This window comes from Hyaena hyaena, unplaced genomic scaffold (assembly GCF_003009895.1).
Source record: "Hyaena hyaena isolate Hyena2069 unplaced genomic scaffold, ASM300989v1 scaffold_121, whole genome shotgun sequence".
Lineage (NCBI taxonomy): Eukaryota > Metazoa > Chordata > Mammalia > Carnivora > Hyaenidae > Hyaena > Hyaena hyaena.
Window position 1 is genome coordinate 1,675,210 of NW_024080753.1, and position 12,384 is coordinate 1,687,593.

General features: G+C 47.7%; 1 pseudogene; it reads left to right on the forward strand.

Moving 5' to 3' along the window:
- The first annotated feature begins 4,454 nt into the window (after window positions 1-4,454).
- Window positions 4,455-6,243, forward strand: LOC120235068 (annotated as a pseudogene).
- Window positions 6,244-12,384: the final 6,141 nt, after the last annotated feature.

Here is a 12,384-nt window from a genome sequence, read left to right on the forward strand (position 1 = left end):
GGGTCACAGGGACAGACACCACGGGGACCCCTGCCCCCCCCCCTCCGGTGCCTGACTCTCCAGTGAGGAGGAATCCGATGGGAGCCTCGGCCCCTCTGTGGGCTGCAGGGGCAGGTGTGGCGGGGCAGGGGTTGGGGGGGGTCGGGTCCCCGTGGTAAGTCCGGGCGGCCTCTGCCGGGAGCCCGGAGGCCCACGGGATGTGGGACTGCGCTCAGCGTCCCGTCTTCCTGGGCCTCCTTCCAGAGCTGCCTGGGCTCAGCTCCAGTGTGGGAGGCCCTGGGCGCCGGGGCGGGGACTCCTCTACCTCGGCCTCTGAGGGCTCTGCTCCCTGCAAACACCCCTCCCGGGGTGCGCAGTCCCACCCTTGCCTGCGTCCTGAGCTCAGGGCCCGTCACCTGTGCTGTCCCGTCTCAAGAACACCCCTTGCTTTTTATCTTATGACCAGTTGCCTTTTGCCCCTTCTCATCCCTGCGTGGGGCAGACTGCGCCCGGCATGTGCTCTGTGCCCACACTGGGGACCCTCACACGCTGAGACCGGGCTTGGACAGGGCACCTGCTTCGTCCAACAGGACAGCGGAAAGGTGATGCCGAAGGAAACTCAGAGATTCCCGCTCCTCCTGAAAGCCTGCCTCCTCCGTCGGAGCAAACCCCGACCCTCCCGACAGACGACCCTCCTGACAGACGATGACCCTCCCGACAGATGACCCTCCCGACAGATGACCCTCCCGACAGATGATGACCCTCCCGACAGATGATGACCCTCCCGACAGATGACCCTCCCGACAGATGATGACCCTCCCGACAGATGATGACCCTCCCGACAGATGACCCTCCCGACAGACGACCCTCCCGACAGATGATGACCCTCCCGACAGACGACCCTCCTGACAGATGACCCTCCCGACAGATGATGACCCTCCTGGCAGATGACCCTCCCAACAGATGATGACCCTCCCGACAGATGACCCGGCGTCTGTAAAGACTCAGCTGAGACACCAGCCCACCCGCCCGCCACCTGCCCCGCACATGCGGAGAAGCCCACCCTGGTGGCCGCGCCCGGCCCAGCCCGGAGGAAGCACCCAGCGGGACCTCGGGCTCCAGCGACGGCTGCCTCGAGGTCGAGTGTCCCGGACCAATAGGCGGCCTCCACACGACTCAGACTACTGTCCCCCCCTCTTCCATCTCCCTGTCCGGTCCCCTCACTGCACATCACACCTGAAGGATCCACATTAGAGTTTCTAAAAAAAAGGGTTTCCCCATTGTTTTTCTCTTTTACACGGAGCCCTCTGTGTCAGAATGGTCTGGAGAACCTTCTGGAAGTTTAGAGTCCCGGGAATTGCCAGGAATCTCTGGGAGTGCAGGATGAGACCCTTCAGGAGGACAAGTTCCTCTGTTCCATAAGACATGCTATTTATATTTACTTATTACTTTAAAAAAATTTATCATAGACATGTGTTGTAAATTTTTTAATGTTTATTTATTTATTTATTGAGAGATCAAGTGAGAGAGGGGCAGAAAGAAGGGGGAAAGAAATCCCAAGCAGGCTCTGTGCTGAGAGTGCTGGGTTTGAACTCACTGACCGTGAGATCATGACCCAAGCCGAAGTCCAGAGTCAGATGTTTAACCGACTGAGCCCCACCCCCCTGCCCGCACCTCTGAACACATGCTTGGACAGTCCCCCTCCCCATCCGCAGTTGCCGTGGGGCCCTCACTGCACCACACAGACGTTGACCTAGGAAGATAATGCCAGGACTTCCGGAAGGGGTCAGAGGTAGGGCCAGCAGCCCTGGGTGGGGGGTGGGGGGGTCTGCTTCCCCTGTGCCTCTGCTCCAGCCGCTCCATGGCCAGCCTCCTCTCGGGCTGAGCTCTCAGCCCAGGGACTTCTGAACTGAAAATGCAGCGGGAGGAGGAATCAGGGTGAGGACTTCCCATGACGGGGGTATATGCAGGGGGTAACTCAGGAAATCAGTTCTACAACAATTCTCTCTCTGCGGAGCTATCTTTCCTAAGAAAACGGGCCCCAGATCTGTGCCCTAAAGAGAATAAAGTCAGCCTTCTCTCCACCCTCTACTCTGCCATCTCACTTCTTTGCTGCGGGCCCTTGCCAGGACTGGCTGGCAGTGAGCGCTCAGGAGGCCTTGCCGGCTGCCCAGCCAAGTGCTCGCTCTTGTGGCTGGAACCCCGAAGCCCGAGGGCTGACCTCAGCGACTTAGAACAAAGGGATCATGGGAGCCCATGAGAACCCTGAGGTGTTCTGAACCCTGACACGCAGCTCTTGAGTAAAGAGTTCTCCATGCCAGGCTTAGACCAGACTTCGCGCTTTTGCCAAGAGCTAGTCTGACAAAGACCTTGACGGACACAGTGGGGCTGTGCCCTTCACCAGTAGATTCAGGCACTGTGAGGTTAGACAGGTCAGCTTCCTAGGCCTGCACTGTTGAAACAGACAAATGCATAAAAGTAAACCACCATGAGAGAGTTATAAAGGCCTGGTGGTGACGGTAGCCAGCACAGGGACCACCCTTAAATCCTCCGTAGGTGGCCCAAGGCTCGATGCCTTTATCCTGCCAGTGTCTGTGTCTGGGTGGAAGAAGAAGACTTAGATGTTCAAGTGGTTACTAGGTCCTTTTCCTTAGAGTATTAAGTGTCCTCCCCAAAGCTGCTGTGTCCGCTAAACTCCTTCATGCTGTTCTTTCCCCCCAGCAGTAAGTTGGACTTGGGATTTCCCTGGTGTTTGAAGGCTCTCTGCTCCATAGACTTGAGGCCATCATCCATGGACAGACACCCTTCTTTAAGTTTTCTTAGACAATACTAATCATGGGGCTGTGAAATCCGAACTCTAAGAATATTAATACTATTTCTTGAGAAGGAAGAGGAGAAAGGAAGGAAATGTTCATTGGACTCCTGCCATGCGCTGTACCTCCTGGGGTTGGTCATTTCACAAAGATGCCCTTTGTCCTTGATCCATCTCAGGCACACACTGCCACCCTCCCGTGTGTGAGGACGCGGATAGGAAATGCATTCTTTCTCTGTGTGAGATGATGGTGCCAGTGAGATGATAGGTACTTCAACTAAATTGCCTCCGACTAGTTCTCGTTATTCATGCTAGAGGTGTGCTGGGTTCGATTCCAGCGTTCGGTGCCCTGCTCTGGAGACTAAGGTTAACAAAAGATAATGGCTACAGAGATGGAAAACTCATCTAGTGGCTTATAGGGTTCAGCTCTCTTCCAGAATCCACTTACTTTTTTTTTTTTAGTGTCATACAGCAACAATTTTTTTAATTTTCCCCGTTGAGTTTTTAGTAGTTATCCATGAAAGACTGTCTGATAGGAGCTGCTTGGCCATTCCAAAACCGGGTCCAGTCTGTTAGCAAAGTTCTATGAAATACGGGTTGAGCTTCATGACTGACCCTCAATCAAGAGATTGGACCTGCACAGGAATATTGTGTGTTCAAACATGGTGCTTAAAACATGTTTAGGGGAGCGCCTGGGTGGCTCAGCTGGTTAAGCGTCCGACTTCGGCTCAGAAAGTCATGATCTAGCAGTTCGTGGGTTCCAGCCCCACGTTGGGCTGTGTGCTGACAGCCCAGAGCCTGAGGCTGCTTTGGATTCTGTGTCTTTCTCTGACCCTCCCCTGCTCACACTCTATCTCTCTCTCAAAAATAAATATTTAAAAAATAAATAAATGATAAAAAAAAAAAAAACCCACAAAACATGTGGGTAGAACTCCTCACTGGAAATATCTTTTGGAACCAGATTAGAAGTCTTAGAATCTGGTCTCATTCCTAAAAGTCAATTTCTATTTCCCATCCCAAGTGGTAACATGCAGTTTGATTGCTCTTTTATTTGCCTCATCGATTCCAGACTTCTTTCAGTTTTTATTAGAAATTTTGTTCATTCTCTTACAAGGATTTCTCACCTTGGAAAATATTTCAAAACCCCTTGAGCTAAGGACTTTGAGAGGGGGGCACCCAAGAGGGATTCCAGAGTAATATAAGCTGTGGCCTCCCCCAGGGGAGTGGCCAAGCTGCTGCCCAAGGGGATCCTTTAGAAGACAAGGCCAAAAACTCAATTAGATTTATCTGGGTTGTTTCACAAAAGCAGACTTCAACGTGGGATGTGTCTAATATGCACCAGGTTCTTTGTACAGAATTAAATTGGATATTCTTTACTTGCTGAAAATTTTCATTCTTATATTTAAGGCTCTGGTTTCCGGAACAATGGGAGGTGGCATTTTAACGAGTGTTTGGGGTCTGTGCTATGGTAAGTAATGGACCAGCATCAGTTCTAGAAGGTTCAAATGAAATGAAATCGTCTAAGACAAAAGACAAGAAAAAGCAACAAAAACATACGGTCATTTGGGCCTGCTCAGACAACCGGGATCCTCAGCCTCGAGAAGGCGTGGTGGGCCTCAGCAGTTTCGGGGCCTGGCTGCGGCGGGCCTGCCCCCCACCCGGGCTTCTCCGCTCCCCGCCCCCCCCTTTATGGAGCTCCCAGTTGACTCTTCACCACACTGAAGCCATTAGGAAAAATCCTTGTGGTTAACAGCAGAGGCTTCAGAGTGTAACCTGTACTCGGGCCTAGAAATTATTTTAAATGGCGACTGATACGTCTCAAGGTGAACTCGTCTGTCCTAAGGCACCTCCCCTTACAGAAGGAGCTCAGCTGATCACGCGGACAGTGGGTGAGAAGGTGGAAGACAGCACCATGCCGATCCGTGGAAACGTGACTTCTACGCGGAAAACTCCTCCCAAAAGCAAGCTTGTTGAAGGGGAGGCAGAAAAGCCAGAACCAGACATAAGTTCAGAGGAATTGGTCTCCACTGTAGAAGAACAAGAGAATGAAACTCCACCTGCTACGTCTGGTGAGACAGAGCAGCCTAAAGGAGAGCCTGAGAACGAAGAAAAGGAAGAGAACAAGTCTTCTGAGGAAACCAGAAAGGATGAGAAAGATCCGTCTAAAGAAAAGGAGAAGAAAGTGAAAAAAACCATACCTTCCTGGGCTACCCTTTCTGCCAGCCAGCTAGCCAGGGCCCAGACAAACACCGATCGCTTCCTCCCCGCGTCCCAAGATGGATGCAGTCCTAACTGAGGCCATTAAGGCATGCTTCAGAAGAGTGGCGCATCAGTGGTTGCTCTTCGGAAATACATTATGCATAAGTACCCTTCTCTGGAGCTGGAGAGAAGGGGTTACCTCCTTAAACAAGCACTAAAAAGAGAATTAAATAGAGGTGTCATCAAACAGGTAAAAGGAAAAGGTGCTTCTGGGGGTTTTATTGTGGTCCAAAAATCAAGAAAAACACCTCAGAAATCCAGAAACAGAAAGAACAGAAGCTCTGCAGTGGACCCAGAACCACAAGTAAAATCGGAGGATATCCTTCCGCTGCCCTTTACTCGCCTTTGTGAGCCTAAAGAAGCTTCCTACGGTCTCATCAGGAAATACGTGTCTCAGTTTTACCCTAAACTTAGGGTGGATAGCAGGCCTCAGCCGTTGAAGAGTGCTCTGCGGAGAGCAGTAGAGAGAGGCCAGTTAGAACAAATAACTGGCAATGGTGCTTCTGGGACATTCCAGCTGAAGAAATCAGGGCAGAAGCCCCTGCTTGGTGGAAGCCTGATGGAATACGCCACCTTGTCCGCCATCGCTGCCACGAATGAGCCGAAGACCTGCTCCTCCACTGCTCTGAAGAAGTACGTCCTGGAGAACCCCCCAGGCACCAAGTCTAACTATCAAATGCACTTGTTGAAGAAGACTCTGCAGAAACGTGAGAATGGGCGGCTGGAGCAGATCTCTGGCAAAGGTTCAGCGGCACCTTCTGGCTCTGTTTTCCCTATTACCCCAGCCCAGGAGTTCTATTTCCAAAGACGGAGCTAGATGATTCGAGAGATGAGGAAGAAGATGAGCATGACTCTGCAGAAGAAGACTCTGACGATGAAGAGCCACCACCTAAGAGAAGGTTGCAGAAGAAAACCCCAGCCAAGTCATGGTGAAGGCTGCACCTATGAAGCAGAGACGGTGGAAGCCTGCTCCCAAAGTCCCAGCAGCCCAGCGAGGGAACGCTAGGCCCCTGTCTAGGAAAGCCCCTCCTAAGGCCAAAACTCCTGCCAAGAAAGCCAGACCCTCCTCCTCAGTCATCAAGAAACCTAGGGGTGGCTCTTCAAAAAAGCCTGCAGCCAGTGTGAGAAAGGAAGTGAAATTGCCCAGCAAGGGCGGAGCCAACAAGAAGAAACCTTTCAAAGCAAAAAAGTAAATTTTATAGGGAAAAAAAAGTATCACGATAAAATTCTGAATCTTATTTTCTAAGGTCAGTGTGCATTTGTTTTAGTTTTGATGCTTTTGAAATTACATTTTTTTCCTTCCTGATGAACATTGTGGGGAGGGAATATAAATAAACCAATTTAGGCATTTGTTAGCTTCAGGTGCTGTTCTTGGCGCCTGCCCCCTCCCGCGGCCATTTTAATTTCTGCGAGAACTCTGGATTTTCCTGAACTGTATGACGTATACCTGTCATTTTTTCTCCCTCTACCCCAACCCTCTTTTTTTATGGTCAGCTTTGGCCTTTTTTTCCTTTCTTTCTTTCTTTCTTTCTTTCTTTCTTTCTTTCTTTCTTTCTTTCTTTCTTTCTTTCTCTCTTTCTCTCTTTCTCTCTTTCTCTCTTTCTTTCTCTCTTTCTCTCTTTCTCTCTTTCTCTCTCTCTTTCTTTCTTTCTTTCTGTTTCTTCCAGCTTTATGTAAACACTTGCAAACATTTTTATATTTGTAGAAAACATCAAGAATAGGATGCTGGTCAGGTGCTGGAAGTAAAAAAAAAAAAAAAAAGAGGCAGTATATATAGCACTGACTGAACTGAAAGCCCTCTGCCTGGAGACTTCAGTTTTAGCTATAATAATTCATCTTATTTATAAAACCACTCCACTAACCCTTTCTCTCCAACGATATAAACACAGAGACATCTTAGCTTTGGGAGCAAGCCAAAAAAGTCATGACTTCATTAGATTCTGCAGACCTATGACTCCTTTGGGCCACTTTTCACGTTGGCCAATTTCCAGGTGTTTTTCACTGGCCCAGGGCATTGCACTCCCTCCACCACAAGCACAAATTCCCTCCACCACTTGGTTTTTGATTGAAGAGGAAATAGAGGAATATATTGAATTTATGATTTCTGGTGTCGCCTGTGTTACCAAAAACCAAAACATAAAATCTCGATCAAATGTTTAAATATATTTTTTAATATTTGGAGCATGAGTTGTCATTTCCTATTTGCCTTTTTTATAAGGAAATGTTGGAGAGTCACATCATTACTAATATAGAAATATTAAGTGGAAAAACATACCATTTGCTAAAATAAACTAAATTCCGGATTCATCTGTGGGTTTTTGTCCCCTCCTTTCTTTCCACAGCACTTTTGATATCAAGCAAGTGGCTTCCTTGAGATATTTACATAAAGAAAAAAAAGCAAATGAAGCCCGACTACCTAACCCTTTCTCTTTTGTATTTGTTTTCGTATTGTGAAGTCGTGTTAGATAATACTAGCTTTCTATTTGAGAAATACTGATTTCCGGTTATCATTTACCCTCCCTGTGGCACTTGACATCTTAATTGTCTTAAACTTCTTGGTGTACATCTTCTAGCCCCGTGAGCGCTGCCAGAAGCAAAAGAGATCTGTTTCCTTCATTCCACTTGCGTTGTCTACTGGGACCCCATCTGCAGCCTAGAGTGTGGCTGGAAATGGACTTGAGAAGATCGGCTTGAAAGTAGATCCATAATCATGTGTGATCCCATCATGAACTCCTTGGAATTTGTGTTGCATGTAAGGCAATCTTTCCTGTTGTAAATCTTCCTTTTTTTATGTACATATATTTTGAAAAATATGAATAAACATGAAATTTTAAAGCTAAAAAAAAAAGGCGGCGTGGTGGGAAAGATGCCCATTTCCCATCGCGCCTTCTCTCTCTTTTTTCTAATTTTTTTTTTAATGTTTGAGAGAGAGAGAGAGAGAGAGACAACACGAGTAGGGGAGGGGCAGAGAGAGAGGGACACAGAATCCAAAGCAGGCTCCAGGCTCTGAGCTGTCAGCACAGAGCCCGAGGCGGGGCTTGAACCCATGAAACGTGAGATCATGAACTGAGCTGAAGTCGGACGCTCTACTGACTGAGCCCCCCAGGCGCCCCCCACCGCGCCTTCTCACAGTGAATGCCCCGCCATCTACGTTGGAGGAAGTCCTCTCTGATACTGAGCCCCTGGGACTGCCCATCGCCAGCAAGATGCAAGGGGTTCCTAGCAAATCCTTGTGAATCTGTCACAGATGGGGACCCTTTCCCCCTTGGCCTTTGACCTGTCTCTTGGTGGCTCCCTTGTGAAGGTGAGAGCCTAATGACAGGGGAGAAGCCACATTTAAAGCACCGTGGGTCATGTTCTGGTCCTGAGCACCAGATCCCAGAAGGAGGTAAAGCTCAGATCGTCACCAGGGTTCGGAAAAGCACTAGCAGGGGAACTTGTCTCACACAGGGTGCCCCTGCCCTACTGTGGTTCACAGGATGACAGACAGCGACTTGTGGTGCCCTGCTTCGGTTTGTGAATGTAGATGAATTAAAGCCATAAATTCCTCTATTTTCCCATTTTCATTGAGATGGTAGCCTTTACTATAGGCATGAAGGTAAGGTGAAAGGTACAAATTCTCTGAAATATGAAATGGAAGGTTTTTCTCAAGTACCATATCTTTGATTCATAAACCGATGACTCAAACAACAGGGACATTTTAAGGATTTAAAATAAAATCATGACATTTTCTGTACCTCAATGGAATGCAAAGACACAGTATGGAGATGAAATTTTTCATGACTCAGATTAACAAAAAATCAGTACTTTCTATCATAGGTGATGGCAAATTGAACCCTATGTCTCTTGTGTCGCTACTAAAACTGCGATTTCAGAAAATGTCATGATTTTATTTTAAGTCCTTAAAATGTCCCTGTCATTTGATCCATTAGCCACAGGGATTTTCATGATAGCTATGTTTATAAAAGGAGGTTTGTCAAATGTTAAAAATAGGAAAATGAGGGGCGCCTAGGTGGCTTAGTCGGTTGAGCGCCCGACTTTCGCTTAGGTCATGATCTCGCGGTTCGTGGGTTCGAGCCCCGCGTCGGGCCCTGTGCTGACTGCCAGCTCAGAGCCTGGAGCCTGTTTCAGTCTGTGACTCCCTCTCTCTCTGACCCTCCCCTGCTCACGCTGTCTCTCTCTCTCTCCTAGAGATAAATAAAACATTAAAAAAAAATAGGAAAATGAACATATAATCTCCTTGGGAGCCACTTAACAGTTCATTATATAACTAACATATGCAATAGGTACGAAAGCTATAATATCAGAGAGAAATGCTTACTGTAAATTCTGTAGGAAAAAAATAAGTTGGCTGTTACGGTGTATATAATTACTCTTGCCTAATCGCATTGCTGGGCAGTTCATTGGTATGATACACAAAGGAGAGGTGATAGTGGCCATCCATGTCCTCTCTCTGACTGTAGTGAAAATTCCTCTAGAATTTTCCATTACAACAGTTGTCTATGTTGCATAACTAACTCTCCCAAAGCAAAGCTGCTTTTTCATTTCTTTTGCTCACAAACACTCAGTTTCAACAGAGCTTGACAGGAATGACTTCCATCTGCTCCACGCGGCTTCCGCAGAGATGGCTCAAGCCAAGCCTGGACAGTCTGCTTTCAACACGGATCCCTCGCATGGCTGGAGGGTAATGCAGGCTGTCGGCTAGCAGCAGCTGGTGGCGGGGCTGGGAGAAAGGAGGCCTTGCTTCTTCTCCAAGTGGGCTTCTTTTCCGTTTCTTGGGCTCCTTCACCGGATGATGGCTGTGTTCCCAGAACAAATGTCCCAGGAGACCCAGTCCAAAGGGGGTAGGGGCACTTTTATGCTCTATCCTTAGAAATTACACAATATCATTTCCACTGTCCCTGATTAGTGGAGGGAGTCGCAAAGTTCCACTCAGGTTAAAGGAGAACAGAGGTTCCACCCATGGGGTAGTGGCGAGGTGTATTATATAATGAGCATGAGGGGATGAGAGACATTCTTCTATTCTAATTTTTTTTTTAATATTTACCTTTGAGAGAGAGAGAGAGACAGAGAGAGACAGAGTAGGGAGTGTGTGTGTGTGCAGAGAGAGAGGGAGATGCAGAATCCAAAGCAGGTTCCAGGCTCTGAGCTGTCAGCACAGAGCCTGATACGGGGGCTCGAACTCACCAACTGTGAGATCATGACCTGAGCCGAAGTCAGGCACCTAACCGACTGAGCCCCCCAGGCGCCCCAACATTCTTCCTGTCTAACGTTGACATTTTAACCTCTCTTATTAACAAAGACACTGAAACTCTATCTTCAAAATTCTCCCTCTGCTCTTTGTATATATTTTACTGAATGCTTTTTTCATTTTCTCTTTTTGGTTTTTACTCAAGAAATTGGATGCTTTCTTGATCTCTATAATGTTTACAGCAAAGAACGCATCCCTAAGGAATATAGTTTTCCTTTGCCTATATTGAAGCCTCACACAAATGGAATCATATATTAGGAGTAATTCCTGTGGCTATTTTCTTTGCCCACCGTTATGTTTGTAAAGTTCATACGTGTCATCGTGTGTAGTTGTGCTTCGCTCATTTTCATTGTTGCCTGGCACTCCGTGACGTAAATATCACTGGCACTCCTGATCAACTGTGCTGTAGACGGGCCGGGGGCCACTTCCGGGTTTGCTGACCAACATTCTGGTCCACATATCCTGGTGCAAATGCGCATGAGTTTCTTTGGCGCGTAGCCCTAAAAGGGATATTACAGACGCCCGTGTTACTAAATAATGGCAAACTGTACCAATTTATACTCCCTCCTGTTCCAAAGCCCTGTGACCATAATCTGATTTTGCCAGATTTTTTTCCTGTTGATGGTAGGTTTGTAACAGAAAGAACACGTGAGTCCTACTTTAATCTCGCCTTCCTGCATGCCGCCTTTCCAAAGAGTGAGAGTGTTGTCTCCTTTCAAGTCCGCCCCTTCGATGCAAAGCTCATAACTGTGACTTGGTTATACAGAAATATCTGGCCGAGTATATGGAGACCAGAGGTGGAATGTGCCTACGTTAGCAAAACTCTGGATCCTTCCATTTCTGCTTTCGTGGCTGGCTGGAATTAGCTGGAGTTCTTGTCCCTCTCGTGACTTTGCTCAAAGGGGTCAAAAAATTGTCGACCTAAGCCATCATTCTGGATCTTTCCTACAATTTCCTAATGCTACAGATTTGGCCAAATTGTAGTGTACCCTCCAAAACAACGCAGGCCTCAAAACCTGACCAGACATTCTGCCGCCAGGCAGTTTGAGGTACCAGCTTCTCAGCCTGTGCTGAGAGAATCAGGGAACCTATTACTCTGCAGGAAGGGAGGATGGACATCGGTGCGCCATTAGCTCTTGGCCACAGCCTCCTTCTGGTATCACTTTTGTCCCACTTACTTTTTGTTTTCTGGAAAAGTCTTTAGATGACCCTAATTCTTGGATAACAGAGCTGGGTTGGCCCTTCGTTCTTCTCATTCGACGGTCTCCTATAACTGTTGACGGGAAACATGGGTCGCCTTGGCCGCTGTCAAGAACACTTTGGTTTTTAGTGTTTCCGTGATTCCTCAACAACGTAAAGGATAGGTTTTTACAGACTGACCCTACTTGGCACACAGTGGGGCTCCTGAATCTGTGGGTTCACGAGAATTTCAGAAAGTTCTCAGCTTTTTCTCTTTGACACCGACTCTCCTCTCCCACTGCAATTCCCAACAGGTGTTTGGCTTTTCCATTTTACCCGGTGTATCTTCTCTTTCTGATTTTCTAACCCTCTGTCTGTTCTCCTTGTCATTTCTCCACATTTTTCTAACTCACCAGACTTTTCTCCAGCAGTGTCTTATTGTTAAATCTGCTCAGTGTGTTTTAAATTGTGATGATCATGTTTCTTCATTTCTAAGTTGCAAATGCAGAGTATTTGTAGACATTGTTTTGAAAACCGATTTCCTTAAAAATCACATCTACATGAAATGATAAACACTAACACCAAAAAAATCCCCTACAAGAAATTTCCCTTCTTCCCTTCTGAGGCCCCGGGCAGGGTCCTACATACGGCCACGATGGTCTGGAGGACTAGTTGGCCAGGCTGAAGGCTGTATCTTTCTCTTGCAAAGCATAAATTGAAGATACCTTTGGGTTAGGATAGGGGATTGGGTGGAAGGAAATAGAGAGGTCAGTGGCTGAGGGGTGGTGGAGGGCCTTTCGATGGGGACATGATAATGGGCACTTCTCGGCACTGTGGGGTGTGCCTTGTGCCAGCGGGAACTGAGCCAGCCACCCACGAAGAGGGGAAAGTGCTCCTGGGCCAT